The sequence below is a fragment of the Strix uralensis genome, chromosome 10 (genome assembly GCF_047716275.1).
Source record: "Strix uralensis isolate ZFMK-TIS-50842 chromosome 10, bStrUra1, whole genome shotgun sequence".
NCBI classification, from domain to species: Eukaryota; Metazoa; Chordata; class Aves; order Strigiformes; family Strigidae; genus Strix; species Strix uralensis.
The window spans coordinates 15009427-15031403 of NC_133981.1; the positions used below are offsets into that span (position 1 = coordinate 15009427).

At 34.5% G+C, this 21977-nt stretch overlaps 1 pseudogene; it reads left to right on the top strand.

Moving 5' to 3' along the window:
• The first annotated feature begins 423 nt into the window (after nt 1-423).
• On the top strand, nt 424-21952 carry LOC141947546 (dynein axonemal heavy chain 7-like; annotated as a pseudogene).
• The last annotated feature ends 25 nt before the right edge of the window (nt 21953-21977 follow it).

Sequence of the window (21977 nt, forward strand, 5' to 3'; positions counted from 1 at the left end):
CCCTAAACCTAACCCTATGCCCCTAACCGTAACCCTAACCCTAAACCCTAGCCCTAAACGCTAACCCTAACTCCTAACTCTAACCCTAACTGCTAACCCTAACCCTAACCCTAAGCCCCCCTTAACCCTAAGCCCTAAACCTAACCCTAGATCTAAACCTTAAAACCAAACCATAACCCTAAACCTAACCCTATGGCCCTAACCATAACCCCAAGCCTAAACCCTAACCCTAAATTCTAACCCTAACTCCTAACCCTAACCCTAACCCTAAGCCCCCCTTAACCCTAAGCCCTAACCGTAACCCTAGATCTTAACCTTAAAACCAAACCATTACCCTAAACCTAACCCTATGCCCCTAACCGTAACCCTAAGCCTAAACCCTAACCCTTAACACTAACCACTAAGATGGAAAGAATTTGAAAAATGTTAAATTTCCTCAGTTTCGGCAAAGAAGAGGTCCTTGTACAGTCATTGTTCAGTATATTTCATCTTCGTCTTCAGAATACTAAGGGGCGTGGTGCATTTAAAAAATTGTTTATTTGCAAGAAAGCCCACTTGTGGGAAAAGTAACCAAAACCTGTATTTTCCAGCAGTGGTATCAGCTGAATTTCCTCTTTCAGCTAAGGCAGTGTTGACCGCCAGTGTGTAACATGGCATTTATTTATGGCTAAAATTATCTGGATCTTTGGTTTAAGGATTTTGTCCTTTTATGATTTACACATAATCTGAAAACGGTATTGTTGAGAGAGTCCTGCAGGAATTTAGTATAGTAGGAGTTCGTTTAGCAGAAGTTATGAAGTATATGAGATGTCTTAGATGACACTTATGGAAGTGTATCAAAAAATATTCTGACCTGAACTTTTAAAAACATAATTTTAATTAATCATTAGTTTACAGTTACTAGCATTTATTTCATTTTTATTTCCCCTGAATAGAATACATTGATGGATATTGTTAATTGTCTTGCTAACACTGTATCATCCCATTTAAAAGTCCTCTGTAATTATGTTCATTGGTAATGGCATTATAATTCCCCTTTGTTTCTATTAGTTCATTTAACTTAGCAGTGAGAAAGGCATAACGTTTGTCATAATTCTTTTTAATGTGATTTTTATTTTAGCCTTCTGATATATCAATTGTCAAATCAATGAAAAATCCTCCATCTGGTGTCAAACTTGTCATGGCTGCTGTCTGTGTCATGAAAGACATAAAACCTGAAAAAATTGCAGATCCTTCAGAGTCTAGAGGCAAGGTAAAATGGCAGACAATCGTTTCAAATAAAAGTGTAATTCATGTTTTTCTCAACACAAAGCACTTGTTCAATAAAGAAGATAACCCAAGGTCCGCTAAAGTAGGCAAGGACTTACAGCCTCTATTCATTATTTTACTGAAAACTTGCAGAAGACTCTAGTTTTCTAAGTTTTGTAATGTGCGAAGAGAACACATTTAATTTGCTTGACTCGTATACAGATAATACGTAACTCTTCCCTGAGACTGTTCAGTTTCTGGCTTTAGGTATGGTTTGGGGGGAAATGTTTGATCTGGTAGACTTTCTCCTTTATCGACATCTCAAGGAGATACAAGGTCATCAGTATTAAGTATGCATGAGTTTCAGTTAAAAGAAATTTGTCATTTTTTGTTTGTTTCTTTGTTTTAAAGCTTGAAAAAATATTTCCTATTGTGTTTTGTAGGTCTTGGATTACTGGGGTCCAAGCAAGAAACTGCTTGGTCACATGAATTTCTTAAAGGATTTGAAAGAATATGACAAGGAGAATATTCCAGTAAGACTTCTGTCTAATTTTTCAGTGATTTTTACCATGTAGACACTTTCTTGCAGGGAAAAAAATAGAAAATATTACATCAGAGGCCCCATTTGTCCCAAGTTAGTCAACTTCTGTAATGAGCAAGGATCTTTACAAGATGATAAGGCACCTCTATAGGATGAGTATGGTCATGGCAAGTGAGTGAAACTTCCTCAGGGTGAGCCTTCTAAGTGACATTTCAGAAAGTTTTAGAATTCCCTTTGGGAATTTCTGAGGCTTCTATACAGCCTGTTTTCTGTTAGACTGAAATGTCTTTCCATGCACAAATGTTTCTAACTTAGCAATTTATAGATAGTATTTCATCAAAAGGTAAAAATAACACATAAAAAAACTGTATCAGAGTAAATGGTCTGTCCTGTTCATTATTCTGTGTCCAAGAGTGTGATTCTTGCCATTTGCCCAGTTCAGTGGAAACTGAATATGCTTTGTCCTTTATAAAACTGGTCTGCAAAAGTAGTCACAAGCAATATAATTCATTTAGATTTTGTCTTACAGTAGTAGAAATACATTTTTATAATGATCCCCAACAGTTGTGTCTTGAGAAAAGACAGCAAATAATGAAATTAGCATGTTTTGCACAAGGGACAGCATAAATTAAGGTTTCACAGAATCGTCTAGGTTGGAAAAGACCTTGAAGATCATCCAGTCCAACCATTAACCTAACATTGACAGTTCCCAACTACACCATATCCCTCAGCGCTATGTCGACCCTACTCTTAAACACCTCCAGGGATGGGGACTCCACCACCAACCTGGGAAGCCCATTCCAATGCCTAACAACTCGTTCTGTAAACAAATGCTTCCTGATATCTAGTCTAAACCTTCCCTGGCGCAACTTGAGGCCATTCCCTCTTGTCCTGTCGCTTATTACTTGGTTAAAGAGACTCATCCCCAGTTCTCTGCAACCTCCTTCCAGGTAGTTGTAGAGGGCGATGAGGTCTCCCCTCAGCCTCCTCTTCTCCAGACATGCAGTTTCTATGTGACTGCAATGCTCTTAGCACTTAGGTAGCTGCCACATGGAAGACATACCAAATATATGATTATAAAAGATAAGGATAGGATTAGGATGAAAAGAAGAAAAGACCACTGTGGTGGTTTAGCCCCTACCGGGGTCTGAGACCACGCGGCCGCTGCCCCTCCCCCACAAAGGGAGTGAAATACAAAGCCCCAAGACTGAAATAAGGAGAGGTTTAATACAACAATGCAATAGCAACACAACAAACAACAACAATAACAATAACAGTAATAGTGATAGCAGTGAACAGAGCAAAATAGCTACCAAATACAGCAGTGGGAGGAGATGTACAAAACCACACGTGCACCGCGCTCCCGCGCCAGGAAAAATGTGACCTGCCAGGATGTGACGTCCGCATGGTATCTGAATAACCCGGGTAGAGCTCCCCCCCACTGCTGGGGAAACTTAACCCTATCCTGGTTAAACCAGGACAACCACAAAGCATGATCAGAAATAAATGAGCAGTGGTTTCTACTACAATTAATACTGAGTAGTTCTTTCCTCTTTCATTGTGTAGAGAAACAGCGATCAATCAGTGTAATTTTAAAGTGTCAGCCACAAGGCTTTGATGAGCTATAATGTTTTTGTTTTCCAGGCAGCTATCATGCGGAAGATTCGGGCTGAATACTTGACTAATCCTGAGTTTGATCCAGAAAAGGTGGCTAAAGCTTCCTCAGCAGCAGAGGGTTTATGTAAATGGATTATGGCAATGGAGGTGTATGACAGGGTTGCAAAGGTGCGTTTTTGATCATAGTCCTTAAGTGCTGAGAGATCTTTCCTCTGCTTGGTGTATTCACCCTAAGCATTGTATTAAATAAGTCACAAAAAATAAGTCACAAAATGTGCTTTAAATATTTGTGTATTGGTTGTAATTGAATAGGTGGTTGCACCCAAGAAAGATCGTTTAAGAGAGGCACAGCAGTCCTTAGCAGAGACACTGACACTCTTGAATCAGAAGAGAGAACAACTTGCAGCAGTTGAAAATCGTTTGGCTGCTTTGGAACAAACCTTTGCTGAGAAAACTGAAGAAAAGACTTGTTTAGAATTCCAGGTTGATCTGTGTGCTAAAAAACTAAACTGAGTAGAGAAGTTGATTGGAGGCCTTGGTGGAGAGAAATCAAGGTTAGGTTAAAGCTCAGATGTCAGATGTAACAGCCATTGTAGAAATAAAATTTGAACATCAGTTCTCTGAGCCTTTAATGCCATATCTCTGTCTGAGGACTATACTGCTGATGAGTGTTAACAGTCTGGGCCCTTGAAAGATTCTGATTCTTTGTAAAGTAAAAATATGGGCAGCAACATTGGGAGAATGGTAGAGAAAGTCTTCAAAATGAGAATAAAATCCATAAACACAGTGTCCTTATTCTCCACCTGAAATTAAGATAAACAACAACAAAAAAGGTTGATTTTTGTCATCAATACCATTAATATGGGGGTTTCAGCACCGTTTTTTTCTGTATTTTCTGCTTTTCATAGATGGAATAATGCTGCAAATTATCTTCAAGACATATATGATAATTTGACAGGAGATGTTCTGATATCAGCTGGTGTGATAGCATATCTGGGAGCTTTTACTGCTGGATTTCGACAAGAATGTATCAAAAACTGGAGCAAACTGTGCAAGGTTAGAAGGTTATTTCAGATTTAAACAAGTGTTTGCTTTTTTCAGACTACTGTAAAAGGCCTAAAAAATCACTTGTCATTTATTTAATATTAGCCTAGTAAAACTCATTAAGATCAATGGGATAAATTCTGCTGCTCCCATATTCTGTATATTTGAATTTAGCTAAATCAGTGAATTTACTCTGGACTTAAAGTAGCATATCGGAAACAAGAGCAACATCATTGACTTTGTAAAGCTTGATTATTACTTAAATGACATCTCATAATTTTCTCTTTTTGTCTTTAAATGAAAGAATTAACTTTAAAATGCAGTTATGTATAATGTAAAAAAAATTCTATAATAACTTACACCGGCACATATAAATATATTAATTAAATGGTTGATTATGCTGTTTGCAATGGGACAGTTCCAACATACTTATACTAATGCTCTAATTCATAAATCAATTAATTTGAAGTCACCGATTGTGACCTGAGACATTAAACAGTAACAAATCAGCACTGGATTACTGTATTGAGTTAATGAAAGATATAGTCATTAGATTATTTCCGACTGTATGAATTTCTTAAGGTAATGCAATGTCATAACTTTGTGTAACAAGAAAACCACATTTAGAATATACAAAAAAAATAGACAAATCCTACAATTTTGGAGAGAGAGTAAGTAATCAGTGGGGAAATACAGTTAGCTGTTGAAACTATGTTTTTATTTTTCCCAGGAATTTTGCTTGATGGTTTCAAACCCTTAAAAGGAAATGCACATAGTCACTTTGAATTGAAGTGGCATTTAATAAAAGATAGAAAGAAACATGGGATAAAGATAAAATGGGTTTTCTTTTCTTTTGTGTTTTTTTCGCAGGAGAAGAATATCCCTTGTTCTGAGAATTTCTCTTTGAATAAGACTCTTGGTGACCCAATAAAAATAAGAGCCTGGAATATTGCTGGTTTGCCAACTGACATATTTTCTGTAGACAATGGGGTCATTGTTAACAATTCAAGACATTGGTAGGTGACAAAAAGGTTTAATTTTCAAATCCAAACAAGTTTTCACTTTTTTTAAAAAAACAAACTAAATGTCTAGAGACAATGTAATTGAAAGCAGGAGTGGAATCTTTATGTCCAGCTCCTGTGAAATTTAAGAGGCATAACACTTTAGATGTTTGTGTATATAGTTACTTGAAAGCTTTCCTTTCAGGAGATGCAGTGCTCTTGGATGAAGTTATCTGGCTTTTTTTCTTTTTTTTTCTTTTTTTTTTTTCTTTTTTAATATTATAGCTTGTTGTCCTATTACTAGCTAATGAAGCATTTGTAACAGTGAGTTTTGTAAAGCATGAGGATTTCTGTGCATTTCTATGTTTAATAAGATTCAGGTTATGTAAATTGCTGGGTCCAGATATACCACAGTCCACTTCAAGTTCTTACAGTTACAAGGTTTTCAGATGACATTTTTGTGTTTTATAGATATTTATTGTGTGTGAAACTCACATCTATATAAAGGTTTCTTTTAGGACCTTTAACAACTTTTTAAAATTCCAACTGAAATTTTATTTCAAGAATGATGTCTGTTACATTATATGAAAACTCGTGATAGCTGTCTGCAAATAATCTGCACACAGTGGAAATATAAGATTATAAAACTTTCTAGTGTTGTGATCTGTGTCCTTTTAGGAATTAGTCTTCTAGATAGATTCAGATTATATTCAGATTACAGTGTATAATTCCATTTTTAGAATGTTGCTTAGTTTTCCGAGGGTGCAATTAGAGAAGGTGTTTGATGTCATTGATGCCTGACATTAAAATACATACATATAGTTGAAATCAGAAAGTACAAAGGGGGACAAATCTGTTGAACAAAATTAAAATATTGTCACCTTTCCCTGCCTTGCTTACATTTCCAGTCTTAAACTAGCTGATATACCAAGATATCAGATTTAAATTGCACCTAATTGTTGACTTTTATTTTTTTAAGTGAAAAAATATGAGAAGTAACTCAAAACTTGTAAAACTAAATAAATTCTAAATATTGAGAATTCCAGGGGAGAGGCAGAACAAGATTTTACAAGAATTCTGCCTGCTGGTGTATTTTATGGAAAATGTTATGACCATCTTTTGCAACTTTTAAAACAATTTTTTGCTATTACTTTTCAAATTATGATAAAACACCTATACCTCCATTTTTCACTGATCTCTTAAAATAACAGAATCAAAACTGTATCACTTTTTCCTTGACAGCCTGACACAGAAACATTTTAAAATAGTTTAAAATTTTTAAAAACTCATGCAAGCGCTGAGAAAACTGTCTTGTATGCTGTAGGCCATTAATGATTGATCCTCAAGGTCAAGCAAATAAATGGATCAAGAATTTTGAGAAGGAAAACTGCCTGAATGTTATCAAGTTCAGTGACCCAGATTATATGAGAACCCTGGAGAATTGCATTCAGTTTGGAATTCCACTTCTGCTAGAAAATGCTGGAGAAGAACTAGACCCATCACTTGAACCTCTGCTACTTAAACAGACTTTTAAACAAGGTACATCAAAATTAATTTTGAAACCTGAAGTACATTAGTGTTCATCTTGTAGTCTATGGTACTGTCTGATGTTTTTCTTATTACTCTCTGGTTTACTGTTGCCTCTGGTAAGAGGGTAACTTCACAACAGCCTGAAGTTTTATTTTATTTTTTAATAAACATCATTCATAGATCACATGATAACGGTTTTATGTGAAAACCTTCACCATGTTGATATAGGAGACTAAATGAAGACACTTGACTCTGAAAAGGGAAGATTCTCAATTAAATTATTCTTTGGTTCAGTGTGGGGGTTTTTTGAGTAATTCAAGGAAATTCAAGGAAAGAATAGCCTGTAAGAATATCTTATTTGAGAATAATTCCACAGCTGTTACCATCTCCAGTATTGTGTATGCACATTCAAAGTACAGTAGTAATTGGATTGACTCAATTTCATCTGCTAAAAGTAAAATGTGGTCTCACTGAAGTCTCTGAGAATTTTTCAGAGCATCAGATTTATTTATTTATTTATTTTTACTTTTCAGGAAATTTATCATTGACGAAAGATTTGCTTTTATTTAATCACAAAAGTTTGGGGGGTTTTTTGTAATTGAGGTAGATAATGATTTTCTTAATATTTCTCAACTTTAGGAGGCATGGAGTGTATCAGGCTTGGTGAGACCACTATTGAGTATTTCAGTGATTTCGAGTTTTTTATTACCACAAAACTGAGAAATCCACATTATATGCCTGAAATTTCTAGAAAAGTTTCTTTAATCAATTTTATGATAACACCAGAGGGACTTGAAGACCAATTGCTAGGTATTGTCGTAGCAAAAGAGAGGTAAGTCTTTCTTTATGGCAAATAGCCATTTAAATTTTTTATGGCATATTTCCAAGGAAATGAGCAATTAATTTATTGTAAAGCAAAATGAACGTTACATGGTGTAAATGTTGCTCAGTAACAACTTTAAAAAACAAAAAAAGTTGTCACATCTAAATAGTTCGTTAAGGAAATGGATTGTCATATTTACTGTGGGGTGAGTATCCCCAGGTTAATTAAAATAGCAATTTAAAATCATTGTTTTTTCATAGCAATTTTCTCTTGAAATATTCTTTGAAAGTTAGAACACTATGGAAATATTATTTGAAGTTTAAATCATTATTGTGATTTTTGCAATTTGACCGAGCTGCCAGACAAAGATGGAGAACTATGAGGATTTAGTTTTAATTTCATATGAAGTAAATGCACAGTACCTCTGAAACTGATTTATGGGTCTTATCTGAACCCTCACAGAGATACAGAGAAGTAGTTTCTGGGTTGTACAGAAATGTCTGTGCAATTGGGCTAAATTCTGTTCGCTAAAAATGTGTTTCCAGCAGTAAATTTATTCCACATATCACATGGTGCTTTTTCAGGCAGCAGAGATAATAAAGGAAAACTAGGATGTGCTGACATGTGCAAAATGCTAAGATGTTAAAGTTTAGACCATCATTTCCAAATGCTGAACTGAAGTTATGCAAAGAAATCTGTACTCAGAATTATAAACATATGCTGAACAATAACAACCTATTTAAACAGAAGACAACATTCACAAATATCTATTGTAGGAAGAGGGAGTCATCTTCATGGGGTTCCTTTACAGTTAGTGGAAGATGAACATTGACTGGTTTTGTTGTATGTGTTTTTTTTCATTAGATCAGAATTAGAAGAGGAAAGAAATGCTCTCATCCTTCAATCTGCAGCCAATAAAAAGCATCTAAAAGAAATTGAGAAGAAAATTTTAGAAACCTTACATTCGTCTGAAGGGAATATTCTGGAAGACGAGACTGCTATTGAGGTCTTGGATTCTGCTAAAATGATGGCTAATGAGATCACAAAAAACCAGCAGGTAAGGAGTATGTATATGTGTTTTCCTTAACAATACATAGAAATTAAATGTTAACATTTGCAGCTAGCAGAAGGAATGCAAATTAGATGCAAAGAACAAGGAGGAAATTCTGTGCTTGTGAAATGTGAAGAGAAATAAAATTGAATCCATCCTCAAATCTTCACTGATGTTTTATTCAGTCTTTAATTAGAAGTATTTTGAAGAATATCTATCTAACTATAAGGACTGAGTGAAAAGTAACAAATTCTGAAGTTAAGGTAACATATTAAGATGAACGAACTAAATTTTTAAAACAACAAAAATATTCAGGGAGACATTAATAATCTGGTGGCCAACGTCGGTATGCAAACACAGATTCTTTTGTCATATGTTATGTATGAAATACCAGCTGAATCAATGAGAGATAAATAACATTAGTAAGAGCATAAAGTTGTGGGTTTTTAATTGCTATAGCCTTAACAGAAATCCAGTACTAGTGTTTTCTTTAAGCTGATGTTGGCCTTCCTGCTATTTGTTAATGCCTCTCAAATGTAATCCTAGAATATGTCTAATGGCCAAATTTTGAAAAACCTTTTTATATTCAAAGTATTGTTTTGTATAAAGTTGATTTATGGTAGAATAACTAGAGTTTAAATACATAACCAGTCTGAAATTGCCCATAGTTTTTAATATCGCAGAGATAAAGATTGATACTTTTGATGCTAAATGATGCATCGAAACTGTTGTGCCTCCTTTGTCCTTTGCTTTGACTATTGCATCATGTAGTATAGGTAAATAGATCAGGCAGTACTATGTTAAGGGTGAGTACTCATTTTATCTACTGTAATTATGTGATTGTGCATTTTGGAACATAAAAGTTGTCTTACTCTGGCATTATAAAGTGCTGTAAAGTGAATTATTTTAATCACATAAAGTGAATTATTTTAATGGTGTTATTAAGTAGTAATATTTTTGTACAAAAAAGAATATTGAAAACTTTCCTTTAACAACTACCATTTATATTTAGATTGCTGAGAAAATGGAACTTAAAATAGCCGAATCTCGAGAAGGCTATCGACCTATTGCAAAGCATTCATCAGTGCTGTTCTTCGGTATTGCAGACTTGGCAAACATTGATCCCATGTACCAGTGTTCCCTTAACTGGTTTGTTAATCTTTTCATCAACTCTATTAATGACAGGTAAATACAGTCTTTCTGCTGTAAAATAAGGTGTTTTCTTTCTCTTCTTATGAACAGTTCCCTTCATTTTGAAATCACTTACCTATTATCCCTTGTTAAATGCAGGTTTTTGAAACAACATATGATTTGTTAATTAAGTAAATGCTCTTTTTAGTTACTGTTTGAGCAAACAATGAACTGTAAGCATATGCTACATCTAAGCGTTAGATCTAAGTATATGCTACATCTAACTATTACATCTAAGTAATACATCTAAGTATTTTTGGAATGTAACTTACAGAAAGAGTGAAGTCTGATTCTGAACTAGGCTTCATTATGAACACAATGAGTGCCACCACCTAACTGGCAAATTGATTTCAGCTCATTATTTTGCTTGGGACTTTTAAAAGAGCTGTAAAACATTAAATATAATTGAAATTTTGGGGAAATTGGCATCTAAGTCCGTTGTGTAGCGTATGGGCCTAATATAATTCCTCTGCAACTCTAAATAGATTTAGATTTCTTAACAGATTTGCCTAAGTTATTCAGTTTGAAGTCTCAGTTTCTCACTTCTTTTCTTTTTAGTAACAAATCCAAATTTTTGGAGAAGTGACTTTGATATCTAAATGAACACTTTACATACAATTTGTATTGCAATGTGTGTCGTTCACTGTTTGAAAAGGACAAGCTGCTCTTCTCATTTTTGCTATGTTGTAATCTTCTCATGTAAGCTCATTTTTATGAAGTCTCTTAATAACAGAAACTAATTATTTTCTTATAAAGGAAAAAGTTATTGTTGAGATAACATGTTCTTGTCCATATTGATAATATAGCATTTGGAATAAGATCATGAATGTTTGGGGTTTTCTAATACTGATAATATTAGCAAGTAAAAGAGTATATGAGTGCATGTGTCACTACTATGTATAGCCTTTGGGCATGTTACGAAAAGAATGTTCCTATGCTTATTAAAATCAATGGTTTTGTCAATGATACATCTTTGACTCCCTTTAAAGGGCCTGGGTAGTACCACATAGTATCCTATGTCAAGAACAATTGCTGTTATTTAAGAACACATTTTAGAAAGAAATATAAGACAGTAATGTGCCATCCCAGCAACTTCTAGGCTTTTGCCTTTGTTTTTCATTTTCTTTCTTCTTTCTCTTTTATCCTTTTGCGTACATCATGAGATCCTAGTTGCAGTCTTCTCTCTTCCACTGGGTTTTTAGTTTAGTTTTCCTGGGTTTTTGTGATTTTGTGTGAATGCATTGTGAAAGAAAAGATAAGTTCATGATTACATGATCACAACCATAATGTGCATACTTATTTAATTACAATGTATACACATCTGTGTATGGACTGTTCTTCCTGGGCCAACTTGTAAGGCTACTGTCTTTCCAGAATCCATTATTTTCTATAAAACCTTTAAAAATCAGGAATAATTGCACTTTAAAAAAAAAAAAAAAAAAAAAAAAAAAGCAGAAATATATACCATTTACCTCTTGAAACCCTTACCGTAGTCTTAATCAGTCATTTTTACCATAGTTTTTTAACTATATAGAAAACTGAGATCTGATCTCAGCTGTTACTGCAGTAGAAGTATTACTAAATGGCAGTAAATTTTAATTAATTTTAAACAACTCTTTATATTATGCAGAGTTGTATCTCAGTAACTGAAAATTATCCGTCTTTTTTTAAAATACAGGGCTAAAAATGAAATAGAACATCAAGAGTTTATGTTCTTACTAACATAAGGGGGGTGTGGGTCTCAAGAATAAGTACAAGAATCCAGATCCATCTTGGCTACCAGATAAGAGCTGGGATGAATTATGCCATGCAAGTGAAATCCCAGCTTTGAAAGGACTGAGGTATAGTAAAATGTTGATGTGAATTAGCCTTAATTGGTTTTGACCAAAGTATGTGCTGAAAGAAATATTTCCTATATGTTTTCCAAACCAGTGCCAGAATGCCAACATGGTCAAATCAGCCCCTTTTTTCATCATTAGGTTTGCTTCACTTAAGTCAGGCAGTCAGTTGGCTAATTATAATATTATTTAATTAAACTATTTTCCTAAATTATTTGAGGCATTCCCTAAAGAAACTTTTCTTTTGGAATGTCTAAGTGGTAGAGAAACAGTGTTTCAAGGTCAGTGGAGGCCAAAGGAAGTATATGTAGCAAAATTCCACTGCCATGCTGGCAGAGGGATTTTTCTGGTAAAATCTAATCTCCTGAAATCAGGAGAATTTCATCCTGGATTTAAATAGAATTTAACCCTAAATTCTGGAACCACCATGGCTGTACCAGTCTTGCATATAAATAGCTGACAGAGCTCGAATATTTGGAGGATTTGGACCTGACTGCAGAAGCACTGCTCTGTTAGAAGAAATTGTTTGGGGCTGGTTTGTGTTTCTCCCCCTTTGGAGGTTTAGTAGCAATGTAGATGATGATCCAGCCTTTAAATAGTCTGAGAGTTGTCCCATTGCAGAGCATGTTGCGTGAAGGAAAAAATTTTTTTCCCTGGCTCAATTTCCTGGTAATTTTCTTCAGGTAAAGAGTGGAGTTTTCCTGAAATAGGCAGAAGATTTGCCCAGACCTGTGGAGATCCAAGCAGTGCTGGGTGGAGGATTAGGAAGAAATTACTTTAAATCAGAACCTTTCAGGTGGAGTCTTATATGTCTGCAACAGCATGGTGGGAAAAGACTTTTCACTCTTCAGCTTGGAGAAGCTGAACTGTAGAATTATTTGCTGATGTAGCTGTGGAGTGGGATGTATGACAATAGAATGTAACTGGCTTTTGATAAACATCAAAACACAGACCCCAGGTGTTTACAGTAATCGTAAGTGCTTTTTTCTCTAGGAGTCACGTCTCTGAAAATACAAGTGAATGTCAAAAAATTTATGACAGCAGAGAGCCACAAAGCTTTCCATTACCAGAACAATTGAATAATACATTAAGTGAATTACAAAAGATCATAATTCTTTGATGCTTAAGACCAGACAAGGTAAAATGATCTGTTATCAAGTGTTTGTAGACTGTTTCATGTCTTGTAGCATAGTTGGCACTGGTGGTAACTAGTCTGTTCTTCATCATATTTTATTATGAAAAATCTTTAACTTTCAATTGAGCAATACAAACACCACAAGCATCAGCTGAGATCTTTTGTCTGATGTGATGTCAGTGTATCTTTTGGAGTACTTTAGGAACAAACAGTGTTAGGATTTAAAGTACATATTGCAATTGCTCCATAGAATTAATTAAAACTAATTACATTAATACTTACTAAGGGGGAATGTGCTGGTCCTTCACATCAGATAAAGCCTGAATTAAAGTGTTAATGTAATTTAATATTTTTTATATGAGGTATGTTATTTTTTTATTTTCTAAAAGCATTATTATTCCTCTTGGATGTCAACAAGGGGTGAAACCTTTGCTTCTGAAGCCTTCTGCAAGACTAGTCTCAAATTCATGCAAATCAGAGAGGTGTCTGTAGGCTCAGGAATTTAACTAATATATGGTACATAAAAGATGCTGTTAAATATGCAGTTATGTTTAATTCATGTTAATGGTTTGCATTTACTTTTTTTACCAGATTGGTCCAGCTATAACAACATTTGTAACTGATAACCTGGGAAAGAAATTTGTAGAGCCACCACCTTTTGATCTAACAAAAAGTTACTTAGATTCAAATTCTACAATCCCTTTAATATTTGTGCTATCTCCAGGAGCAGATCCCATGTCTAGTAAGTATACGCAGAAAGAGGAAACAAAAGCATAGTACAGCTTTTCAGATTAGGGACCTGATATTCCCCTTCAATACACAATGAAGATTATTTTGCACTTTGGGCAAGTAGATTTGAGTGCATCATGTCACACTAGTAAAATTCTGTGCTCCCTAAAAATGGGAATGGTATTTTAAACTGAATAAATTTTACACTCTACATAGAAGCTGTACCATTTTTTTGTATGTACATTTTAACAAAATAGTAATAGACGTTTTAATTTTTTTTTCCTGACGTAACTTCTTTTTAATGAAGAAATGCTAAAATCTTATGCTTTCTGTTCAAGGCCTCCTGAAATTGGCAAATGACAAAGATGGTTGGAAATAAGTTTCAGTCCATCTTATTAGGACAAGGACAAGGACCTATAGCTGCAAAAATGATTCAGAAAGGAATGGAAGAAGGAACATGGGTTTGTTTACAAAATTGTCATTTAGCTGTTTCCTGGATGCCAATGCTGGAGAAAATATGTGAAGAATTTAACAGTGAAAAATGTCATCCCGTCTTCAGACTTTGGCTTACTAGTTACCCTTCACCAAAGGTACTTTGCATTGTCAAATATTCTGTATTTGGGGAAAGGAGAAGTTGATGACTTTTTTAGGAAATATTCATATCCCTGAATGAGCTGATAATAGAGAACTTCTCTGAAATACAACGAGGCTGTTGAAGAGATAATTTAATCAAGAAAGAACATTTAAAAAAAGCATTATAAACATAGCAATATCAAGCTTCCTTTGTAATATTTTGATATTGTGATGTGTGATAATTTGTATACTACTGAATGGAACTGCATTTTGCCAGCATATAATAATTAACAATTCTTTTTGCTGTCACCAAGGTTTTATTTCACATAAATTCAAAAATTTAATTTTGCATTTTATTTATAAGGTGTTGAATACCAGGAAAACATTTTAAAACATAGGTTTGTTGTTTACAGCAAGGTCTTACTTTCTTGATGCCTTTGAGAATTTTTTTAAAAGCTGTTGATGTTTAAAATGTAATTTATTATAGATTATTGTTTATATAACAAACACAGAGTAATAATATATTGATATAACAATATAGCATCCATTCCACACTTTCTGAATGGAGTTATGCTATTTTTTATTTCTAGTTTCCAGTAACCATTTTGCACAATGGAGTGAAGATGACAAATGAACCTCCTACTGGTCTCCGGTTAAACCTACTGCAGTCATTTCTTTCTGATCCTATTTCTGATCCTGCATTCTTCTCTGGATGCCCTGAAAAGGAGCTGGTAATGTGCCTATCTCTTGACAGTTCTATTATTTCTTCTTTTTTTTATCCACAGATTACTGATTTTTGTTCAGTGAATATTATAAGCTAAAATTTTTTCTATGATTGTGTGTTTAGGTTTTGCAATGATAAAGATGATTAGTTGAGAATTACTCTGCCAGGTTCACATGGCAATATTTAAAATGGTTCCTTGGACTTTATTAAATTACTTACATATCACATACACATTATACAATGTACATAAAGTCTGAACATTCATTAGTAGAGCATACCTATCATTATTGAGATAGTAAGCACTGAGAAGATCTTCTCTTGCTACCAGGGACCAGTGCTGCAGTGCCTGTCTGTCTTGCTGATAAGTGATGAACCACTTAGCTAATCATTGCCTGTGAAGGAAATGAAAAAACAGGGGGATTACTCAGAGATATGAGTATGGTAATCAGTATACTTAGGTATAAGTGGGTGCATCTAAGGATTTGTATTAAATAATGCATCTGTATTTTATGTTTGTTTAATGAGCCTTAAAAATAAATATCTGGTGCTATTTGAATTCTTATGAAGTTAGCTGCCCTTTACATGGAAGAAGAGAAAAATCTTGTGTAATGATACTTGAGAAACTAGCTAAATGTTCTTGCATATGTGGCAACCATGTGTGTATTTGTTCCCAAGTTAAATAACCACAGCATGCTTAATAGTTGCCTGTGTTTGTACCCTAGATGGTGAGTGGTACTCAAATGGTGTGTTCTCTATACAAGTTGAACATGACCATATAGGCTAGTTAATAATACTTTTTTGGTTTGTTTTCATCAAAGGTATGGGAGAAACTGCTCTTTGGAGTTTGTTTTTTCCATGCTGTTGTTCAGGAGAGAAGAAAATTCGGGCCTCTTGGTTGGAATATACCCTATGGATTTAATGAATTGGACTTGCGAATCAGTATCAGACAGCTGCAGGTAAAATAATCTATTCCTACCTTTAACTCTGATCTTGCAAAGCAGTGAAAAGGAGAAATACACTTAAGTTACATTAAACGTTCATAGATTTTTGTGACTTCAGTTCAGCTACAAAGGAAAGGAATGTCAATCATAAATATTTTCAAAATTACAAATTAAATAAAATTAAAAATTGTTCTTCATGAGATTTAGATTCATACAGACGTATGGAATATAATGAGTATATATGAGTATAAAGAGTTAAAACTGTCATATAAGAGCTCACTGTGCTTTAAGTAACACCACATTAGTGACAGTCACCTATTATAGTGGGTTTTGTAGTTAGGAGGAGGAAATTTTTTTTACATATATACTGCTAGTTAAACAGAGCCTCAGGCTATTCACCTTACCTAAAATGAAATACTGAACACTACTTGACCTCGAGTCTTCTGCAGGCCCTATGTAGAAAAGTCAGGAGAACTAAACCTGTGAATTACAAAAATTGAGGCTGATCAGTTGGAAAAGTTATCAAGAAGTTAATGGAAGAGCTCAGAGGGTTCTGCAGACTGGAAGAAAAATTTCCAACACTTAGGGACAAGACTCCATAAACTGCAGTTCTGCATGCACTGTATAACCATGTTCCTTTTGAAGCTTTGTCTTACCTAACTGGTGAGTGCAACTATGGAGGTCGAGTGACAGATGACTGGGACAGACGTTTACTGCTGGCAATGTTAGATGACTTCTATAATCCAGATATAATTGAAAATCCTCATTACACTTTTTCTCCCAGTGGCAACTATTATGCTCCACCAAAAGGCGCATATGAGGACTACGTTGAATTTATCAAGGTAAAAATTAGCAACAAGATTTTTAACTTTTATGATGATGCCCTCAGAAGGCAATCCTTAAAGGCTTCTCTGCATTAAAAAGGCAGTTTTGCAGCACATTAAACTGTGTGTGCTTGGCTTCTTGCCTAACACCCTTCTATCCTTGCCACGATCTAGAACGTTTCTGACAGGGAGACGGAATCAGTAAGTACATAGGAGGACCTAGCATAGATAATCGAGAATTCCTTGGAAATGTCTTTCTGTAAGTGAGATGATGGCTCTATCACCAGTAATACTGTCTGCAAATACCTACCACTAAGGTCCTTATCCACCTTCAACTGAAGTCAGTGGTATTTTTTCACTTGACTTCTTAAAGAAGCCTTGGATCTAATTCCTAGCATGCTGCTTTATCTCATGCAGATGTTTATTTTGTTCTAGAGTATTCCTTTTAGTCAGCATCCAGAGGTATTTGGTTTGCATGAAAATGTGGATATTTCAAAAGATCTTCAGCAAACTAAGATCCTCTTCGAATCTCTGCTTTTAACACAAGGAGGAGACACTCAGGGAACTTCTGGAGGTGGTGACAGTGCTCTTTATGAAATTGCAGATGATATTCTCAGCAAGGTATTTTATTATACCAATGACTCACATTTATCTTTTTACAGAGCAGAAATTCTTTAACTAGAATCTTCAGTGTCAAATTGATTTTATGTTGAAGGAAAAACCTCCTGGGAGGAATTTAGTGCAATATGAAAGTAAGAACTTACATGGCTGTCTGTAACAGACCGCAGTTATATTTCAGTTGAAAGAAGTTTTATTAAATAGGTAGGAGACAGAGAGAGAAAACAGAGCAAACACAACTTGAAAGAATGTTGATTCATTCATGTGAATAAATTTAAAATAAATAAAATTAAATTGTATTCATAACTTTTCATGGTATGAGAAATTCTAGGTGTTTTTTAAAAGATGAACGTTACTTTAAAAACCCATAATTTTTCTTCAGATTAAACTGCTAAGTACTGTATTAAACTACTGAATAGTGTATTGATAAAATACTCATCAGAAAGTTTAATGGTATCTATTACTCTGCAGTTTTCACATCGGCATACTTTTAATGTAATGTCGATGCACAATGATATATGGAATGATTTCCAAATATGTTGTCATTTACAGCTTCCAAATGATTTTGACATTGAAGGTTGCCTAAGTAAATATCCTGTGAGATATGAAGAAAGTATGAACACTGTGTTGGTGCAAGAAATGGAAAGATTTAACAAGTAAGAGTGTAATATTTTATTAAATGTAACCAAAATAATTCCATTTGCAGAAAAAATTTTCCTGCAAATCATACATTCTAAACCCTATGTTGTGTGAAATATTTTATTTATTTATTTTGTTCCCTTCTAATTGTCTGCAATGACATCTTCAGTCCAAGCACCATTACTCCTTGTGGAAAATCAGAATGTAGGACAGATGTTAGGAGAAGTGATCTAGTGGCAAAATGAACTGAAAGAGAAAAATAAGTGATAGAAATAGGGAGTTTGAGGGGGAGCACTTGGAAAAGAAAATATGAACAATATTTTTATGGGTTTTTTTAACTTCACTTTCTCTTTTGCCATCCTTACCTTCAATTATATTTTATTTTCTCCATATTTCTGACCTGTAGGGTAAAGGAGCTAGAAACTGTAATACACACACAGTTATAGTTTATGAAACCTTTTCCTTGATAGTTGGAAATATTTCTGCTTATTTCTTTATTGTCTCATACGCTTCTGTTTTTAAATTTTTCCTTTTTTTCCCCCCTTCCTGATGCCTTTCTTATACCTTATTTTCACAATTATTCTTCTAAGATTACAAACCTATAATCACTTTTGTTCTTCTCTTTGGGTCCCCAGTCTCTCTTTTGACTTTGTTTCCTAATTTTCTTTCTTATCTTCAGCTGTTCCTCCATTCTTTCTTCTCTGTTTTTCTCTGTCCTCCTTCTTTTCTATTTGTCTCTTCACATCTCCCACTTCATTTTCTCCCAGACTTTCAATAATGCTCTCTGGCCTTCAGTCTGCATGTTTTCCTTTGTTGCAAACCCTACGCACGTCTTCTTTTGTAATCTAAACCTTTTTCCTTATCTAGTATACAGTGTATACATTTGGAGTTCCAAATTTATCCTCTTACCAAATAATAAGGAATATATCAGAGATAATAAGCTAATTTATTAAATTGTTCCTAGTCTTAAATAAATCATCACAAATGTGCAAATCCATGACTTTACAGATGTGGCTAATTATGCAGTTATATAGCAGCTCTACAAAGTCTATAAATGGTTCCATAATAGAGTTTGGGGTTTTTTTTCCAGTGAGGATGTCATGTTTTACAAGTCATGCAAAATGTATGAAAATTTTGGTTTGTTTTTTAATTCTAGTTTAATCCAAACTATTCGTATTACACTAATTAACCTGAAGAAAGCCATTAAAGGACTGGTTATTATGGATGATGAACTGGAGGCTCTGTCTGGCAGTCTACTTGTTGGAAAAGTTCCTGAGAAGTGGGCAAAACGTTCATACCCAAGTCTAAAACCATTAGGGAGCTATATTCTAGATTTTCTAGAAAGGCTGAAATTTTTCCAGGTAAGGTAAAAGAAGCAGTGCTCCCAATTATTTGATCTACTTTTTAATCTAATTTGTCCTTTACGTTAAAGGAGTATTGGGAAAGGAGTGATAGCCTTCGCTTAGATTTTCTGAGTAATGTAGAAAATGGTCAAACAATATAGGATTTGTCTCTTTCAGATTATTGAATGTGTCATTTTCCTCTTCCCAGGATTGGTATGAATTAGGGAAGCCCACAGTTTTTTGGCTGTCAGGATTCTATTTTACTCAAGCTTTCTTAACTGGAGCTATGCAAAACTATGCTAGGAAGCACAGGATCCCTATTGACCTTCTGGGTCAATATGAATTTCAGGTAGAGATAAATTATAAATTCATATTTTATTAATCTGAGTACTGATGTTGTGATGAGATGTAGTAAATAAATCCTGACTGGAAGGTTCATTTTGCAACTAACTCACTGCAATTTGAAGACATACATTTAATTTTTTGGTAATGTAGGCTTGTTAAATAGCATACATAAAAGAGGTATATTAAAAGTTCTATCATTGGACCTGGACCTCCACTCAGGAAAACAGCCTATAGAGTACGTGTTTGTCTGTGTGGTTAAAGCCTTATTTTATAACCTACAATAAAGGTAATTAACAAACCCACAGAAATCTACTATCTTTATAGTTTTGTATAAAAGTAGTACTAAAAGGAAGGTATTAATATGTTATTCACATTTTGGATTATCTTCAGAAAATTGGCTGTTGGCATAGTACCTCAAAAAGCTATGCACATTTAATAACATGGAACACTTATTTCTTGTAGGTTATTCCTCAGGATACTGCTGATACTGCATCAGAAGATGGTGTTTATATCCACGGATTATTTTTAGACGGAGCTCGCTGGGACAGGACCAAGTCAGTAGCAAAGTGTTTTACTGTGGTTCTGGAAAGCTTTCTTAGGTGCTCAGACAAGATTTGTTTAAATATTTTAAGTGATACTTTTCATATTGTTGAAATAATACACCAAATGAAATATTCTTTCATGCATGGAAAATGGGGAAGAAAAAAAAAAAACAAGTAAGCAAGCAATAACCAAAAAAACACACACCAAAACCCTCTTTGGTTTAACACCAATCCACAGATAATTACTTTGTTGCTTTCTCTCACCAGGGGAATATTAGCTGAGCAGTATCCTAAATTGCTCTTTGATATGATGCCAACCATTTGGATAAAGCCAAGTGAGTATAATTTCTCTGAAGTGTGAGCTACTCAACAAAAAGTTGCAACAATTTCTTTTTTACAGAAAATCAATGCTTCTACCCTCACCAAAGTACCCAAATGTGCACAGAATGTATGTGCATCTGACCTGTGTCTTTCACATTAAAAATTGGCCTGGTAGCTTGACTCGATCTCATCTCATCTGACCAATAGGTGTGTCCCTCTCCCCACAGATGTTTATGATCATGGATTAGATGAAAGGACTAGTTAAATTAATTTTTTATAAATAAGTTTAGGTGCTGCCCAATCTATTTTTCAACCAAAAGTTAATTTGGGTAGGAGAAACATGGTGCTTGAATTCCTGGCTCTACTCAAGTTGAGGAGAACTTTTAATCAACTTACAGACACTCAGTGTTTTACATCACATGATTTAGCAAGGTTTCCTCCAGTTATTTTTAGCTGCTATGCTAGTTGTCTATCAGACTAGTAAGATATTTTCCATAACTCTTGGTTTTTTTGTTCAGCAGCAGTAAATACCTGTTTTTATTTATTCACTTAAGCAGGACTTTCTCCTGCAACTGTTGCAACTTTGATGTTATTAGCTGTTAGGCAGTCTTACAAAGTTACCACTTTTTCTGCCTCTGCTTTCTTTTGAGGTTGGATGAATCTGTTCAGACATGCATGGTTTTAGACTTTGCACGAATTCCATGTAAGCAGTCTATGCATCCAAAGAGTTCCTGCAGAGTTGTGTCCTTGGATCTCAGGTGACTTGAATTGCAGTTAGGTTCTGTGGCTGCTGGACCAGAATTCTTGTGGAGCTGTTAAAAGCTCATGTATAAACTCTGCTTTAACTATGTAATTATTCAGATTTTAATGTGTGTTTGAATGATTACAAAGCTGGTAGAACCGCAGAAAGGCATCAAGTCCTGAAAACAAATTGTAGTTAAATTAGTTGGGTTGAAAAACAAAACAAACCACACAAGAAAACACACAAAAAAGCCAGATAATTTTATTACGTTACTCAAAACAATTTTGCATTTTTATTTAGCTTTAAGGATGTTACTGTAAATACTTAATATTTGTATGTAGATTGTGTTTCTATCAAAGATCTGCTGAATGTAATCTAATATTTTGGGATTTTTTTTGAAGCTACAAAATCGGACATAAAGAAGTCTAATGCATATGTTTGTCCACTCTACAAGACAAGTGAGTGTAAAGGAGTCTTATCTACTACTGGACTTTCTACTAACTTCGTCATTGCTTTGACACTTAACACGGATAAACCTGCTCAACACTGGATCAAGTGAGGTGTTGCATTGCTCTGCCAGCTGGATGACTAACTTTGGGCAGTTCAGATACAGACTT